General features: G+C 42.2%; 1 protein-coding gene across 5 annotated transcripts in view; it reads left to right on the forward strand.

Moving 5' to 3' along the window:
* The window catches only part of LOC139371153 (potassium voltage-gated channel subfamily A regulatory beta subunit 2a), a 118,065-nt gene that overhangs the window by 52,300 nt on the left and 46,199 nt on the right, over positions 1–19,566 (forward strand). The window lies entirely within an intron of this gene.

The following is a 19,566-nucleotide window of genomic DNA, read 5'->3' on the forward strand; positions in this document are numbered from 1 at the left end:
CTGAAGTACTGTGCATTTGAAATACTTTTTCTACATTGTTACGTGACAGCCTTATTCTAAAATTGAGTAAAGTGTTTATTTAATCCATCTACACACAATACCCCATAATGACAAAGCGAAACAGGTTTGTAGAAATGTTTGCACATTTCTATATAAAAAAAGATCCCTTATTTACATAAGTATTCAGACACTTTGCTATTAGACTCAAAATTGCAGACTCAAAAAACAGTGCATCCTGTTTCCATTGATCCTCCTTGATGTTTCAACAACTTGATTGGAGTCCACGTGGTAAATTCAATTTATTGGACATAATTTGGAAAGGTACACACATGTCTATATAAGGTCCCACAGTTGACATGGCATGTCTTAGTAAAAATCAGGCCAGGAGATCGAAGCAATTGTCCGTAGAGCTCCAAGACAGGATTGGGTTGGAGACACAGATCTGGGGAAGGGTACCAAAACAATTCTGCAGTATTGAAGGTCCCCAAGAACACCGTGGCCCCATCATTCTTGAATAGAAGAAGTTTGGAACAACCAAGACTCTTTCTAGAACTGCCTGCCCTGCCAAACTGAGCAATCTGGGTAGAAGGGCATTGGATGGGGAGGTGACCAAGAACCTGATGGTCACTCTGACAGAGCTCCAGACTTCCTCTGCAGCCTTTATGGTAGAATGGCCAGATGGAAGCCACTCTTCAGTAAAAGGCACACGATGGCCCTCTTGGAGTTTGCCTAAAGGACTCTGACCATGAGAAACCAGACACTGGTCTGATGAAACCAAGATTGAACTCTTTGGCCTGAATGCCAAGCGGCACGTCTGGAGGAAACCTGGAACCATCCCTACAGTGCTGTGGGGATGTTTTTCAGCGGCAGGGACTGGGAGACTAGTCAGGATTGAGGAGAAAGGTGAACTGAGCAAAGATCCTTGATGATAACCTGTTCCAGAGCGCTCAGGTCCTCGGACTGGGGCAAAGGTTCACCTTCCAACAGGACAACGACTCTAAGCACACAGCCAAGACGACGCCGGAGTGGCTTCGGGACAAGTGTCTGAATGTCTTTGAGTGGCCCAGCCAGAGCCCGGACTAACCCGATTGAACATCTCTGGAGAGACCTGTGCAACAACACTCCCCATCCATCCTGAGATGATCTGCAGAGAAGACAAATGGGAGAAACTCCCCAAATACAGGTGTTCCAAGCTTGTAGAGTCATACCCAAGAAGACTCAGTGATGTAATCGCTGCCAAAGGTGCTTCAACAAATTACTGAGTCTGAATACTTATGCAAATGTGATATTTCAGGGTTTTTTTATAAATGAGCAAAAATGTCAACTTGTTTTTGCTTTGTCATTATGTTGAATTGTGTGTAGATTGAGGGGGGGAAAACGAATCAATTATAAAATGGGTGTTCGGAAATTCAATCTTGAGTGCCAGAGTGCGTTCAGTTGTCAGATTGTTCTTTTGTAAATTCAGAGTGCTTCGCTCTCGGCTCGTTCAGAGCACACACTGGACGCTCTGGCCGAGGAGTAGGGTTTATCCGAGCGTTCTGACCACACAACTGGCTAACGTTGGCTAGCTTGCTAGCTACATCCAGAAACAAATGAGAGAACACCTCACACTAACCATTTTACTCACCCTAGCAGAGCTGGTTAGGTTGTTTTAATTACACTTTTTGTGTCACAGGTCTCAAATGTTTCATATAAAAGGTTATACATTGCCTCGTAGTCCTAGTCTATGGTTGACATTAAATACTGACATGTATAGGCCTAAGCTTACTTGGATCTTGAGTGGTGGAGAAGAGAGTTGTCCAGTATCAAGGGATAGACATAAGGGGATGAGGTAAAGGAGCCATCCCTGATATAATAGATTTGGTGCTAGTCAGTCTGTCTACATTTTTGAAAACATTACAATACATTTACAACAGATTTCACAACATATTAAGTGTGTGCCCTCAGGCCCCTACTCTACTACCTCGTACAGTATCTTCCAACACAAAATCCATGTGTTTGTATGCGTGTCTGTCTGTGCCAAAGTTTGTTGCTTCACAGTCCCTGCTGTTGTGTGTATTTGTATCTGTTTTTTAAATCTAATTTTACTGCTTGCATGAGTTACTTGATGTGGAATAGATTTCTATGTAGTACTGTGCGCCTCCCATAGTCTGTTCTGGACTTGGGGACTGTGAAGAAACCTCTGGTGGCATGTCTTGTGGGGTATGCATGGGTGTCTGAGCTGTGTGCTAGTAGTTCAACCGACAGCTTGATGCATTCAACATGTCATTGACTTCATCAATACTTGTATTTGTAAGCGGTAATCTCTTCCACTTTGAGCCAGGAGAGATTGACATAAATATTATTCATGTTAGCGCTCTGTGTACATCCAAGGGTTAGCCGTGCTGCCCTGTTCTGAGCCAATTGCAACTTTCCTAAATCCCTCTGTGGCGACTGAACAGTAGTCCAGGTGCGATGAAACTCGGGCCTGTCCTACCTGCCTTGTTGATAGTGCTGTTAAGAATGCAGAATAGTGCTTTATTATGGCCAGACTTCTCCCCATCCCAGCTACTGTTGTATCAATATTTTTTGACCTTGACCGTTTACAATCCAGGGTTACTCCAAGCAGTTTAGTCTCAACTTGCTAAATTACCACATTTATTTATTAGAAGATTTAGTTTAGGGTTTAGTGAATGATTTGTCCCAAATACAATGCTTTTAGTTTTTGAAATATTTAGGACTAATTTATTCCTTGCCACCCATTCTGAAACTGACTGCAGCACCATAAGTGTTGCAGTCATTTCAGTCGCTGTGGTAGCTGACGTGTATAGTGTTGAGTCAGCTGCATATATAGACACACTGGCTTTACCCAGAGCAAGTGGCATGTTGTTAGTAAAGATTGAAAAAAGTAAGGGGCGTAGACAGCTGCCCTGGTGAATTCCTGATTCTACCTGGATTTTGTCGGAGAGGCTTCCATCAAAGAACATTCTCTGTGTTATGTTAGACAGGTAACTATTTACCCACAATATATAGCAGGGTTTGTAAGGCCATAACACAAGTTTTTCAAGCAACTGACTATAATCGATAATGTAGCCGCACTGAAGTCAAAAAGATTGTGGGGGCTGTTTCGTTAATCATCAATTTCTCTCAGCCAATCGTCAGTAATTTGTGTGTGTGATGTGTGTGATGTCCTTCCCTATAAGTGTGCTGAAAGTCTTATCAATTTGTTTTACTGTAAAATAGCATTGTATCTACTCAAACACAATTTTTTCTAAAAGTTTACGAAGGGTTGTCAACAGGCTGATTGGTCGGCTATTTGAGCCAGTAAAGGGGGCTTTACTATCTTTAGGTAGGGGAATAACTTGCTTTCCTCCAGGCCTGAGGGCACACACTTGCTTGTAGGCTTAAATTGAAGATTTGGCAAATAGGAGTGGCAATATCGTCCGCTATTATCCTCCAGTAATTTTCCATCCAAGTTGTGATATTGATCTCTTAATAATACTTTAAATAATAATAATAATTCCAGCATTCAAACTGCATGTATAGACTACTAGATCCATTTGATGAATGGAAATAGACATCTGCTGCAAACCACCAAAAGGTGGGAGTCATGACTAATCGATTGCCATTGATTAGGCCTACATTAATTGACGTGTCTTGCTGACAAATTGACCCTTTTTATAGCCTGAAAACTCGGACACCTGCGATGGGGCTGAAACTGTCGCGGGAAAAACAGGATGGTCACCCTAACACACAAGGTACGTTAATGAGACTAGGCTACAGTGTGTATTCCCATGAACTTCAAATAGACCTACCTGGGATGTAGTGTTTAAAAAAAATAGGTGCATGGGTAAACTGATTACCTACCGGTCACCGTGAAAAAAGTAATGCTCCCTATACTTTAAGTGCATTTTTTATTTTAAGGTGGGTATCGCATTTACTTACATGTACCCTTCACTGAGCCTAACCACTGCTGGTAGCCTATCCTCTCAGCCAAGGCAATTTTCAACACATGAACACACAGAATAGGTAGCCTACATTCAATTTAATACATGAGTTGATTCAGAGTTGAATTTTACACTAGTTCATGAGTTGGCCATAATTCAATAGTTAATGCTTGGAGTCTACACAGATTGTCATGTTGCCAATATTTTTCTTGATTTGTAATGGGAGTTGTTGACCACTAGGTGGTAGAGATGTTCCACCTCAGATTTGGTCTGCTGTATTCTATCCTGCACCCTCTGCAGTACTTAGGGCTGTCATCTCATTTCAGGGCTCATGGTTTGTAAGTAGCCATCTGTGATAATGGCTTACTGCAGAGTGCGAATTATACCGTGACATAGTAAAAACATGTATTTTAACTGTAAAAATGTATTGCCTTATGTGGCATGAACACAACCATATCAAACAAATCACTTAAAGGCTACCAAATAATTCCAGTATCTAGCTGTGCACCTGCCATTTTGACGAATGGAAAGGGAGCTGTTAGAAAACAGTGTAACGACATTAGGTCATTGTCATTAAGTATACAGTCGTGGCCAAAAGTTTTGAGAATGACACAAATACATTTTCACAAAGTTTGCTGTTTCAGTGTCTCTAGATATTTTTGTCAGATGCTACTATGGAATACTGAAGTATAATTACAAGCGTTTCATAAGTGTCAAAGGCTTTTATTGACAATTACATGAAGTTGATGCAAAGAGTCAATATTTGCAGGGTTGACCCTTCTTTTTCAAGACTTCTGCAATCTGCCCTGGCATGCTGTCAATTAACTTCTGGGCCACATGATGGCAGCCCATTCTTGCATAATCAATGCTTGGAGTTTGTGGGTTTTTATTTGTCCACCCGCCACTTGAGGATTGACCACAAGTTCTCAATGGGATTAAGGTCTGTGGAGTTTCCAGGTCATGGACCCGAAATATTAATGTTTTGTTCCCCGAGCCACTTAGTTATCACTTTTGCCTTATGGCAAGGTGCTCCATCATGCTAGAAAAGGCATTGTTCGTCACCAAACTGTTCCTGGATGGTTGGGAGAAGTTGCTCTCGGAGGATGTGTTGGTACCATTCTTTATTCATGGCTGTGTTCTTAGGCATAATTGTGAGTGAGCCCACTCCCTTGGCTGAGAAGCAACCCCACACATGAATGGTCTCAGGATGCTTTACTGTTGGCATGACACAGGACCAATGACCACGCACGCGCTCACCGTGTTTTCTCCGGACAAGTCCTCAGCGGTCCAACCCCTGTACCCTTTGCAGAATGTCTGTCCCTGATGTTTTTCCTGGAGAGAAGTGGCTTCTTTGCTTCCCTTCTTGACACCAGGCAGTCTTCGCCTCCCTGAGCGTACAGATGCACTCACACCTGCCTGCTGCCATTCCTGAGCAAACTCTGTACTGGTGGTGTCCCGATCCCGCAGCTGAATCAATTTTAGGAGACGGTCCTGGCACTTGCTGGACTTTCTTGGGCACCCTGAAGCCTTCTTCACAACAATTGAACCGCTCTCCTTGAAGTTCTTGATGATTCATTTAGGTGCAATCTTCTGGCAGCAATATCTTTGCCTGTGAAGCCCTTTTTGTGCAAAGCAATGATGACGGCACATGTTTCCTTGCAGGTAACCATGGCTGACAGAGGAAGAACAATGATTCCAAGCACCACCCTCCTTTTGAAGCTTCCAGTCTGTTATTCGAACTCAATCAGCATGACCGAGTGATCTCCAGCCTTGTCTTCGTCAACACTCACACCTGTGTTAACAAGATAATCACTGACATGATGTCAGCTGGTCCTTTTGTGGCAGGGCTGAAATGCAGTGGAAATGTTTTTGGGGGATCCCGTTCATTTGCATGGCAAAGAGGGTATTTGCAAATTGCCTTCATACAAACTGAGGCAGCATACTTTGAAAATTAATATTTGTGTCATTCTCAACTTTTGGCCACGACTGTATGCTCCTGTAGCCTGTACTCCTGTAGTTTGCTGCAGGGAAATGACATTACTATGTGTAAACTGGAGTGACGGGGAAGTAGCTCTTCTCCCCAGCCTGTAAGATGCACCCAAGTTTGTGTGGTTGTTGCTCCATATTCACATGTCCTTGTACAGTGTAAGCTACATATTGGTGGAACTCTCATGTATGAATGTTTTTAAGTTCTCCTTGACATTAGTTGGGTTTCATTGCACAAGTACTTGTAATTCGTTGAGTGACTATTCCGCTGCTATTTACAGTGCATTCGGAAAGTATTCAGACCCCCACATGTTTTTCACTTTTTGTTACAGCCTTGTTCTAAAATGTATTGGTCTACACACAATACTCCATAATGACAAAGCAAAACAGTTTTTTTTTTTGCAAATGTTTAAATAATTGTAAAAAATATTTTACATAAGTATTCAGACCTTTTACTCAGTACTTTGTTGAAGCATCTTTGGCAGCGATTACAGCCTAGAGTCTTCTTGAGTATGACCCTGCAACTTGGCACACCTGTATTTGGCATTTCTCCCATTTTTCTTCTCTGCAGATCCTCTCAAGTTCTGTCCGGTTGGATGGGAAGCGTCGCTGCACAGCTATTTTCAGGTCTCTCCAGAGATGTTCGATCGGGTTCAAGTCCGGGCTCTGGCTGTGCCACTCAAGGACATTCAGAGACTTGTCCCGAAGCCACTCCTGCGTTGCCTTGTCTGTGTACTTAGGGTCATTGTCCTGTTGGAAGGTGAACCTTCACCCCAGTCTGAGGTGCTGAGCAGGTTTTCATCAAGGATCTCTGTACTTTGCTCCATGCATCTTTGCCTCAATCCTGACTAGTCTCCAGTCCCTGCTGTTGAAAAACATCCTCACAGCATGATGCTGCCACCACCATGCTTCACCGTAGGAATGGTATTGGCCAGCTGATGAGTTGTTCCTTGTTTCCTCCAGACGTGATCGCTTTGTATTCAATATTGGTTTTATCACACCAGAGAATCTGAGAGTCCTTTAGGTGCCTTTTGGCAAACTCCAAGCCTTTTGAGTCTCATAGCATAGTGTCTGAATACCTATGTAAATAAGGTATTTCTGTTTTTTATTTTTAATACATTTGAAAAAATATTATGGGGTATTGCGTGTAGATTGAAGATATATTTTTTAAATTTCATCCAGTCTAGAATACGGCTTTAACGTAACAAAATGTGGAAAAAGTGAAGGGGTCTGTTTGAGTACTTTTCAAATGCAGTATATTCCAGTCCTCTCATGAATGTACATTTTGCCTACATGAACAATACTAAATGCAGAGCAAGTTAACATTGGTCAAAATTGTTTCTTTCAGTTCTGCATGTTTTGGGCTACAATATAGGTCTAAAAGGGGCCTAAAATGGCCACATTCATCATGATTTTCTCAAATGGTTTGTGATACAAATGTAAAAAAAACATTTTAAATATCATACCTCCCTATCTGGTTGGTTTTTTAGCAACAAAACCAACTCGTGCACAACTATGGGGCAAGACAGACTGTTGGCTTAGATTGTTGACAGCATGTTAACTATATTTTGTCTGCAAATGTTTATTGAAAACAAATACATTTGCACAATTAGCACTTGTTGTCTCTCAAATGCGTCGTTACAGTTGTTGATTATCTAGCTAGCAAGTTTTTTGCCATATTAGCATAGACATGACACGAGTCAAAACACCTCAAAACAAGACATGGTATCAAAACACCTACAATTCCCCAGGTGGCAGCTTCATGTCATTGTTGCTAGCTATCTGACCATTCAGAATCATAACACATGGCCTTCTGCCTTATCGACATGTGAGCTTCAATTTCGTGACGTTATCAGCCAACCCGTCTATGAAGTTTTTTTGAGAATTTCCAGAACAATCTGTAAAAGTTTTCAGGCCACTTTTTTTCCCCCCCTTTGTCCTCTCTCAATCCCAACACCCCCACTCTGTCGGGCTTATGACCATAGAGCCCTTTTTTCTGCTCTACTTGCCCCTTTTGCCCATGTATTATTAAGGTCTCCCAAACCCTCCAGGGAGAATACAATGGATCCAGTCTAGCAGAAGCCACTTCTCCAGGCCTTGCGTAACTTGACAAATGTTTTAAAATAAAAAATCCACAATGCAGCGCCCACTCCACCTACCTCGTATTGTGTGGGCCCAAACTCATCCTCCCTCTCCCTCACAGCCCCCCTCAGATCCAGCTAACAAGGCTGTTGCCGTACAGTCCTTTGCAGTGCTTTGCTTTTTTCCCTCCGTCGGCCCCAGAGTTATTTAAAGGCCTCGTGTCAGTGTCATTAAGCCTTGGGACCCTTAGCAGTACCACCAAAGTAGACCAAGCCATACTGAGACGCTGAGGAAGGTCAATGATTTACTGGGTAACTATATAGCTGAGTGGGTAACAGTATAGCTGGGTATCACTCCAGCAGCACCCTCACCATGTGAGCGGAGTATATATTCCATTGCTGGACTTGTGACATCGGGTACCTGATGTCACAAGTCCACCCTAGAGATGTCAGAGGGTTACCCTATCAACAGCTGTGTATGGGAGAGGCAGCTGTCTCAACTTCAACTCTAATCTGTGTGTCGACACTCTCCAAGACCAGAGATTAACACACCAAAACTGGTCAAGATAAGCTACACATTGCCCTACATTGGTTAGAGAGAGGGACTGAGTGTGACACTCCAGATGGTTTCTCTTTTATGAGTAGCTTACCTTCAAGAGTTCAACACACACTTTTCACTGTTGTGGTCTTGGGTAGGACACTGTGACATTGTTATGCACTTTGTAAGTAAAAGTGAATTATAACTCGCTGCACTGTGATTATAGAACTCTTTAAGTGACTTAAAAAAACAGGGTCTTACCTAGGTTTGAATGGCGGGAACCTGGTTACCAGGATTTACCGCCCAAATCATTCCCCTTTTCCCTGGATAAATAACTGCGAGAAACCGAAAAATTATCATAAATTATTTATATGAACAGCATGGCATAAAATTGAACTTTTTTAAATGCTATGTCTAAATCTGGCTTCTCTTCCTTCTGATGAATCAATGCTCAGGGTGGTGCCGACAGCCTGTCTCAGTATGGACTGCAGTTCACAATGCATGTAGTTTTCTTGAGACATGTAGGCCTATGTTTGCTGCAGCATAGCCTATGCCAGACGCTTTCTTTCTCCTAGAGATAAACGTACTTTGGTGCAAAAAGAGCAAATCAATCCCAGAACAACAGCAAAGGCCCTTGTGAAGATGCTGGAGGAAACGGCTACAAAGTATCTATATCCACATAACCTGAAAGGCCGCTCAGCAAGGAAGAAGCCACTGCTCCAAAACCGCCATCAAAAAGCCAGCCTATGGTTTGCAACTTCACATGGGGACAAAGATCATACTTTTTGGAGAAATGTCCCCTGGTCTGATGAAACAAAAATAGAACTGTTTGGCCATAATGACCATTGTTATGTTTGAAGGAATAAGAGGGAGGCTTGCAAGCCGAAGAACACCATCCCAACCGTGAAGCACGGGGGTGGCAGTATCATGTTGTGGGGGGACTTTGCTGCAGGAGGGACTAGTGCACTTCACAAAATAGATGGCATCATGAGGAATGGAAAACTGTGGATATATTGAAGCAACATCTCAAGATGTCAGTCAGGAAGTTAAAGCTTGGTCTCAAATGGGTCTTCCAAATGGACAATGACCCCAAGCATACTTCCAAAGTTGTGGCAAAATGGCTTAAGGACAACAAAGTCAAAGTATTGGAGTGGCCATCACCACGACCTGACCTCAATCCTATAGAACATTTGTGGGCAGAACTGAAAAAGCATGTGCAAGCAAGGAGGCCTACAAACCTGACTCAGTTACACCAGCTCTGTCAAGAGGAACGGGCCATATATTCACCCAACTTATTGTGGTGGGAAGCTTGTGGAAGGCTACCTCAAACGTTTGACCCAAGTTAAACAATTTTAAAGGCAATGCTACCAAATACTAATAGTGTATGTAAACTTCTGACCCACTGGGAATGTGATGGAAGAAATTTAAAGCTGAACTAAATAATTTTCTCTATTATTCTGACATTTCACATTCTTAAATAAAGTGGTGATCCTTTAATAGGATTAAATGTCAGGAATTGTGAAACTGAGTTTACATACACCTTAGCCAAATACATTTAAACTTCAAACTTCAACTGTAGATGTCCTAGCCTACCTCTATCCGGTAATGCATTCAATGCAGTATTAGCCTTTATATTTAGTTAATTAATGATGGGTAATGAGTTAAACTTAACTTATAGCCTCTCTCTTGCGCAATTGACACGCATCTGTGCTCCTAAAACACTCCTTATCTTGTAGTCCTATGCAGGAAAAGCTGGACTAGAATGGCTTGCTAGACTTTTTTTTTGTGCATTTCTTATACCAATAGACTATTCGAAGAGGGCTCTTTTTTTCCCTGAATGTTAAATACAGCATCCAATTGAACTTACAGGTAATTTGAAAGAAACGTGAATGCGCAATGGCAGTAGGCTATAGCAGTTATATATTCAGACCTATAACCATTCAGTCTTTGAATAGAAGTGAAGTCCTTGTTATTAGAACGATGACGATAAGGACAACGAAACATATTTAATTTAACTGTTGAAAGGAAGGAATGAAGCAACAATAGAGAAAGAGGTAGGCTAATAACATTAGGGGAAATATTCTGAACTGTGTGTCTATATCCGTCAGCCGACTAGTTATACAAATAGGCCCTAATTTATATTCCTAAATTAAAATCAAATTCGCTAGCCTATAATTTGTAGACCGCACGTGCTGCACCAGAATCACATGTTCTCTTCTTTATCATGGTTTGAGCGATGTGCAAAATTCCAGTCCATAATAGTAATAGTCATGTATTCAGCTTGCGCTGCACACGTACTGCATGCATGCCAGTAGCAACCTGGCAATGTACTGGTCTTGTAGTTTTAAACCATTTGTCAGCTGTGTAGCCACCGCTTCATGCTGTCCGGTCTCAATGGTTGATTATTCAGGGTACAGCAAAGACCACTTTCCACACTGGCAGCAACCCGGCATGTTTTGGTCTCCCGTAAATTGAGTCCTTTTTTAAGCACTCTGGTCAAAGGGTGCATTCCATCACGCCGGCATAATGTCTGTGCTCACGTGGGTGTGGTTACTGACTGGATAAAACTTTATATGAAATACAATTTCTCATTTAGAAGGCTAAAATTTAGAAGGCTAAAAGGCTATCTTTTCACAAATCGTTTCATATTTAATCATTGTTTTACAATATTTAGATAACTCTAACGGAAACATGGCAACTTTAAGAGCTTTCACAATGTAGATGTCTCTTAATTTATTGTTTGGTGATATCATTATCTGACATGATTGTTCTTTAAGTCCCCCCTGACCATTTCCCACATATTTTGTATTGTTTCATTCTCCACTTTTGGATGTTGTAGTTTTGGCAGGAAGAATCTTCTTGTAACAAAAGGGTTCTTTCCCCTCAATACTGCATGAAGAGACAGTTCCTGCCAGGTATTTACGACTGTCATTAAACTTGCCAACCCCCAGGAGAGGAGGGTTTTGAAACCAAACCTTTGGTTAGCCGGCACCTTTGATCTCCATCCAAGACGGCAAGTCATGACATGCCTAAAGAACTCTGTCCTTACGGTGCCTTTTGGCAAACTCCAAGGAGTGGCTTTTGTCTGGCCACTCTACCGTAAAGGCCAGATTGGTGGAGTGCTGCAGAGGAACTCTTGTACAACGCTGTGCACTACTCCCTTCACAGAACAGTGCAAACTAGCTCTAACCAGAATGGAAAGAGTGGTAGGCTCCTGTGCACAACTGAGCAAGAGGACAAGTACATTAGTGTCTAGTTTGAGAAACAGACGACTCACATGTCCTCAACTGGCAGCTCAATTAAATAGTACCAGCAAAACACCAGTCTTAACGTCAACAGTGAAGAGGCGACTCCGGGATGCTGGACTTCTAGGCAGAGTTGCAAAGGAAAAGCCATATCTCAGACTGGCCAATAAAAATAAAATATTATGATGGGCAAGAGAACACACACTGACAGAGGAACTCTGCCTAGAAGGCCAGCATCCCGGAGTCAAAGGATCTGAATACTTTTCAAATGCACTGTATGTATGCTACATCTCGACAAAAAAAATCTTGTCGACCAGACAATCAACTAAACAATTGACTAATTGGGTTCAGCACTAACTCCTAAGCCTACCGCATAGTGATGTCACCATGGAAAGCCGAAACTCCCGCCTGCTGATAAGAAGGTTGAATGTAGATTGTATTTTCAGCCAGCAACTATCAGGAAATAATACTGATTAAATTTTTCTCCACTTTTACAGTTAGTTTCATCAGCTGGTGTACAATATGATATAAAACACAGGGCAAACAATTTTTACTGCATTTGGCATTTGAGTCGACAGTGCAATTGATCTGTCAGACAATTGCATTGTTCAGTGGGAGTGGAGGAGCTTGGCTTAATATAATAATAGTGGAAGGTCACAGTCAACACTGTGGTAATAGGAGTCCATACACTATTGGTTGAAGGAGTGAGGAGACCGTAGACGCACGCGTTACAAGGAATCTAATACTGAACCTTGTCTAACCAGGCCCATGCAGCTAGTTGGTTCTGCTGGGAGAGAATTCAAAAGATGTTGTGATGAACAAACAGGCAGTAATGCAGTGTGGAGAAACAACTTCCATCAAAAGAATCCAGCAAACGAGCTGCAACAAACTGACACGTCTATTCTTAGAACCCTGAACTTTTGTTCTCCATGACTTCAATAGAATCTGGGGGAGAAAAAGTGCACAATTTTGGATTTCACTGTACAAAACACTCATCATACAAACTGTAACTCCCAGCAACAGCTGTAGACACATCACATGGAGACCATTGAGTCCCTAATTTACACCCTCAATCATACTCTGTGCAACAGGGTCGTATGGTTGTTCTCAAGGTTGCGCTCCAGGAGAATCAAGGAAGAGGCTGGGACCAAGGGACAGTGGCGCAGGGTGCCCAGATAGTGTCTACATGTAATCCACACCAGCCCACTCCAGCACTTGAATGTGTTTTTGCCCCATTAAACTAGACCAGTGTTTCTCAATTCCTGGTTCTAGGGACGCAAAGGGGTGCACCTTTATTTTTATTTTAGCACCAGTGCACCTGTTTCAAATCATTTGTATAAATTGTAGTAGTGCTGGGGCAATACTACGGTACCCCTAGGTCCCCAGGACCAGTATTAAGAAACACTGGACTGGGCTATTGCAGACATGTGGAGGAGGAAGGAAAGAAAGTGGGGGAGAGCCGCAGCAGAGACTGGGTGACAGGAACCATAGCATAATGAGCAGGGTGACTCTCCGCTTATGGTGTCTCACATTTAGCACGCTTGTCTCAGAGTTTAGAGGGTTGAATGGGAAAACAAGTCTGTTGGAATAAATATGTATGCCCACACGGGGTGAGCTCATCTCAATAGCCCAAATTGGCTTCTTCTTCTTGTCTCCACATTCTGGACGGAACACCCACAGCAGAGATCAGACCCGGGGAACCGCCACAAAGTAGCAACCGTCCATCACCACTTCCTAGTCTGCTGATCCAACACATAGGCCTAATGACAATGCCTCTTCTCTCCACTCCTGGACCTCATATTACCTGGGCCTTGTAAGCAGCGAACTAAATCAACAATATGGGACTTAAAACAAATAAGTTTGTAATTTACAGTAATACTCTTATCCAGAGTTACTTACAGTAGTGAGTGTATACTTTTTCGTACTGGTCCCTCATGGGAATCAAATCCTACAACCCTGGCATTGCAAGCACCATGCTCTACCAACTGAGCCACACGGGACAAATGGAGAGGCAGGAGGATGTGCTTTGGGCTTCATTTGAAAAACATTAATTTAAGGATCGAGCCTTTTAGGTGTTGCTATATTACACAATAATGATTAGAATGGTTATATCATACTCTAGCCATGCATACCCCACAAGACATGCCACCAGAGGTCAGTCCCCAAATCCAGAAAAGACTATGGGAGGCCCACAGTACTATAAAGAGACATGACTACTTGGAACTATATTCCGCATCAAGTAACTCATTCAACCAATAACATTTGATAAAAATACAGCTTCTGGAACAACGGGGACTGTGAAGCAACAAACAGACACATGCATACAAACACATGATAACATACGCCCTATACACACGTACACGTGGATTTGTGGTAGTAGAGTAGGGGCCTGAGGGGGCACACAATTTGTTGTGAATGTAATGTTTTTAAAATTGTTAAACTGCCTTAATTGCGCTGGATCCGAGTAAGGCAGCAGCTAATGAGGATCCAAAAGAAATAAAAATACAATCTCGATAGTACTGGCACTGCAGGCATGTAGATTTAACAATCAAATATTTATTTCTGAACACCTCCTATGTCCTACCAAGAGTTGCTGAACATATTTTCAACTGCAGGCCAGTGCTCAACTATTTTGATGGGCTTGCTTAGGAATACATGTCTTCCCTAGATATTTTAATCTTAGGATAAAGCACACCGTTGTGGTGGGAGATATAGACCTATCATCCTTACCATAAATAATGAATCAACGATTTATGTCTATTGTTGGTAGAGGTGAAGGGAAGGTCTTGATGTCATTTGATTTTCTATGTCTATCAGCAATTTAACAAAGCCCCTAACTAAAGGAAGAAATACATTATCTCCCTTCCCACATCCCCATTCTCCCTTATGTTGTGCTCTCTGTGTTCTCTCTTTGATTAAGAGCCCAACCAGAATTTATCCCAAATCTATTACGCTGCTACAATCCCTCCTGGACACTCAATCATTCTGAAGGGGTGCGGTGTGCTGATAGGGCCCACTCACTGAGAGTGGGAGGAAGAGGAGAGAGAGGAGCTTGAGAGGCAGTGACTAGGACAACGGTGCACACAGATTTCACTGATCACGACTACAGCACAGCGGCTAGGCTATAGTCCATATGTTCTTAGCGGCACAGCAATGAAGAGCTCTACAACCGAACTGGCAAGTAATGCCACATTTCACAGCTAAAAATATACAATAGTAATGATAGTGTAGAATCTCGCTCTCTGACCAACTACAGCCACTCAACATGACATGCGCAAACCCACCCAGCTGACAAATAAGTGTCTCTGGCCTGTCCTCCTTCACACTCCTGCCCTGGGCAGCAGGGAGCTTAGCCAATCGATGATGCAGCCATATCATAATGACGCCTCTGGGAAGTCACTCCGCAACAACAACCTGTGCTGCTGACACGGACCCTGTAGAGCTGGAAATAGACCTGGCTAGTAGCCTGCCAAGATTGCATGATTATTATACAGCAAAAGCTATGCTACAGTACATAACATTGTCTAACTGCCTAGCCTACTCTCAAGCATGCACTTCTTATAAACACAGGAGGAATAAAATAATAGGCACCACAAAACTACTGTGAGAACAATGTACTGAAAGGGACATTATCATTAAAACTTGATAGACAAGTTTTTCTGTCTTTCTGGCACTTAATTTGTTCTCTGGGGTTGTAGCTAGCTCCAACACTGACAGCTACCACTGCAGGGGGCCAGCAAGGCCTGTGTGTGCACAGTAGCTCTGCCTGCCTGCCAGGCAGTCTATGATGACTACTGACTACTGCACCGATCATCAGACACAGATAAGAGGGATGCCTTTGAAGCCTGTAATCAAATTGGGGTATCATTGTCTTAAAATAACTTCTACTGAGTTTGGTATAACACTAAACATAGAACTCCCTCCCACCATCTCATTCTGTCTTTCTCTCCATCCAAAATTCTTAGCTCATTGAGACAGTGTGAGGTATGGCTAGTCCGTGTTTGTTACTGCAGTGTGGAGCATAATAGCGAGACATTGTTGCCATGTTAATGTTAGTCAGCTGGCCGAGAGTTTAATTGAAAAGCGAGGATTAGAGAGGATTGCAATAATTGAGTGAGAGGGCGTGATGGCAGGGAGGCTGTCTGAGATGGACATAAAAGGGGAGGGGACATTGAGGCAGGGAATAGGGATATATTAGGTTAAGGTACACCACTGCAAACCATGCGAGCATAGAGTGAAGCCAGCCAGATCAACTAGGGGTCAACTTTTTCCAAACCAAAATAAGAGTAATGCTACAACCGTCTTAGCCTGGCAAAATCTTGTGGAAAGGCAGAGTGTTGGGTTGAACACTGGATCTGTTACTTATCATTCCTAGTCCTTGGGACCCGGTTACTGCTTCCCTAACCACAGGAAATACCATTACATCCCTGATGTCCCTTGAGAAGAGGGGCAATCATTAGCATAGCTTACTGTTGTCAATTACAACCCTGAATACCCCATCCATTATAATAATCAAGTCAGTAAATCAGGATTTCTTCATTAGGAAAAATATCACTAGGAAAAAGTATATGTCAGTTGTGTTCAATGACCCTGAATGCCACTGATCCTCATGAGACTGCACCATACACAGCCCCTCAACTGGCCCTGCAGCCAAGTGGAGCAGAACAGAGAGAAGACCGTAGGAGGGGAGAGGGAGGCCTGCTTACGTAACGTGGCTGTATTGGTGCTGTGTCAGGGCACTGGTCCCAAGGGCTGGATAGGAGTGTATGAGAGAGACAGGCCACTACAGCTTCATCCCAGCAGAGAGGACATGAGAGTTGACAGACCTGCGGAGCATTCAGCGTGAAGCCTCACGTAACAAGGTGTGCAGCGCTAAACTCAACTGAACTACACAGGCCGGGGAATACGTCTGGTGTTAATCCAAGGGTAGAAAAGACAGGGACCGGAATAATCTGTCCCTTCCCCGCAGAACATACCCTCTTCTGCCTGCTTGTGTTTAGCATCACTGAGGCTCCTCCAGGGTAAGACTAGGGTTGAATATTTTCCTGGTATTTTACAAATGTTCCATCCTGAGAATAAATCACTTTTCCACCAGGTAACCCAGGTATTTCCCACCAAAACCGGAAGTGTCATTCAAAAGCATTATAAAGCATATACAGTGCATTCGAAAAGTATTCAGCCCCCTTGACTTTTTCCACATTTTGTTACATTACAGCCTTATTCTAAAATGTAGTAAAACAATTTACTCATCAATCTACACACAATATCCCATATTGACAAAGTGAAAATGTGTTTTTAGAAATACCTTACTTACACTACCGTCCAAAAGTTTGGGGTCACTTAGAAATGTCCTTGTTATCCATGAATATATTAATTGCAAAATTAATAGGAAATATAGTCAAGATGTTGACAGGGTTATAAATAATGATTTAAAAAAAATTGAAACAATTGTGTCCTCCAAACTTTACTTTCATCAAAGAATCCTCCATTTGCAGCAATTACAGCCTTGCATGCCTTTGGCATTCTAGTTGTCAATTTGTTGAGGTAATCTGAAGAGATTTCACCCCATGCTTCCTGAAGCACCTCCCACAAGTTGCATTGGCTTGATGAGCGCTTCTTACGTACCATACGGTAAAGCTGCTCCCACAACAGCTCAATAGAGTTGAGATCCTGTGACTGTGGTGGCCACTCCATTATAGACGGAATACCAGCTGACTGCTTATTCCCTAAATAGTTCTTGCATAGTTTGGAGCTGTGCTTTGGGTCATTTGCCTTGTTGAGGAGGAAATTGGCTCCAATAATTAAGCGCCGTCCACAGGGCATGGTGTTGCAAAATGGAGTGCTAGCCTTCCTTCTTCAAGATCCCTTTTACCCTGTACAAATCTCCCACTTTACCACCACCAAAGAACCCCCAGACCATCACATTGCATCCACCATGCTTGACAGATGTCGTCAAGCACTCCTCCAGCACATTTTCATGTTTTTCTCTGTCTCACAAATGTTCTTCTTTGTGATCCAAACACCTCAAACTTAGATTTGTCTGTCCATAACACTTTTTCCAATCTTCCTCTGTCCATTGTCTGTGTTCTTTTGCCAATCTTAATATTTTATTTTTATTGGCCAGTCTGAGATGTGGCTTTTTCTTTGCAACTCCACCTAGAAGGCCATCATCCTGGAGTCGTCTCTTCACTGTTGACGTTGAGACTCGTGTTTTGCTGGTACTATTTAATGAAGCTGCCAGTTGAGGATTTGTGAGGTGTCTGTTTCTCAAACTAGACACTCTAATGTACTTGTCCTCTTGCTCAGTTGTACACAGGGGCCTCCCACTCTTTCTATTCTGGCCAGTTTGCACTGTTCTTTGAAGGGAGTAGTACAGTGTTGTATGAGATCTTCAGGTTCTTGGCAATTTCTCAGAACAAGAATAGACTGACAAATTTCAGAAGAAAGTTCTTTGTCTCTAGCCATTTTGAGCCTGTAATCGAACCCACAAATGCTGATGCTCAACTAGTCTCAACTAGTCTAAAGATGGCCAGTTTTATTGCTTCTTTAATCAGGACAACAGTTTTCAGCTGTGCTAACATAATTGCAAAAGGGTTTTATAATGATCAAATTAGCCTTTTATAATGATAAACTTGGATTAGGTAACACAGCATGCCATTGGAACACAAGAGTGATGGTTGCTGATAATGGGCCTCTGTACTCCTATGTAGATATTCCATTAAAAATCTGCCATTTCCAGCTACAATAGTAATTTACAACATTAACAATGTCTACACTGTATTTTTGATCAATTTTATGTTATTTTAATGGACAAAAAATGTGCTTTTCTTTCAAAAGCAAGGACATTTCTAAGTGACCCCAAAATTTTGAACAGGTGTGTGTGTGTGTGTATATACATACATTCATACATACACACACACATACATACATACAGTTGAAGTTGGAAGTTTACATACACCTTAGCCAAATACATTTAAACTCCACACAAATAGTGTGTGTGTGTGTGTGTGAAAATACACTTTTAAAAATGTCTACCAATCGATTGGACGATAGAACAGACTACTTTCGGGTCAACCATTTTTGGGGGGAGTTATACTGATTTTCATGCCATCATACCGTTCTTCTGCCAACTCGGGATTTACGGTATTAACTGCATAGCACACAAGGGAGCGCTAAGACAACAAAAAAATGATCCTATTGGGCATCTTTATTACCAAAATGCTCAACATGGAGAGACTCACCGATAAATTTAGAACTCTATGGACTTTACAATGAACACATGATTGGCTGCTGTTCTGGGGAACTACGGTGAGCTTCATAGTGAAAAATAATGTGACTGACTAAATGAAAAGCAGATAGCGGTTTATCTCCTAACGTATTGCAAAAGTTGTCTGCAGATATTTAATTAAAAAGTAGCTCAAAATATTCCAATGTATTCAAAAACGTCAAATGGTTTCAGCGGTATTGACGGTATATGAAAACCATCCCGTGGGTATTTCAAAATACCCCGGTTATAGATCAATAAGAGTTCCAAACCTCTCTGCCAATAACGGCTAGTTTCCCCCTCCCCACTCAGACCACTCACAGACAGTCCTAGTAAAAGTCTTGCTTGGGATAGTTTTTTTGTTACATTTCTTGCCCATTTTAATGGCAGTCTATTGCAGTAAGGTACTTAATTGTTACCCAGAAATGATTTGATATAGGTATAAAAACAACTGCATTGGGCCTGTAACACCTCATGTAGGCAGTCATTGAATACAGGCTATGTTCTATCTCTGTATTGTTATTCA

The sequence above is a fragment of the Oncorhynchus clarkii genome, chromosome 17, assembly GCF_045791955.1.
Source record: "Oncorhynchus clarkii lewisi isolate Uvic-CL-2024 chromosome 17, UVic_Ocla_1.0, whole genome shotgun sequence".
NCBI lineage: Eukaryota > Metazoa > Chordata > Actinopteri > Salmoniformes > Salmonidae > Oncorhynchus > Oncorhynchus clarkii.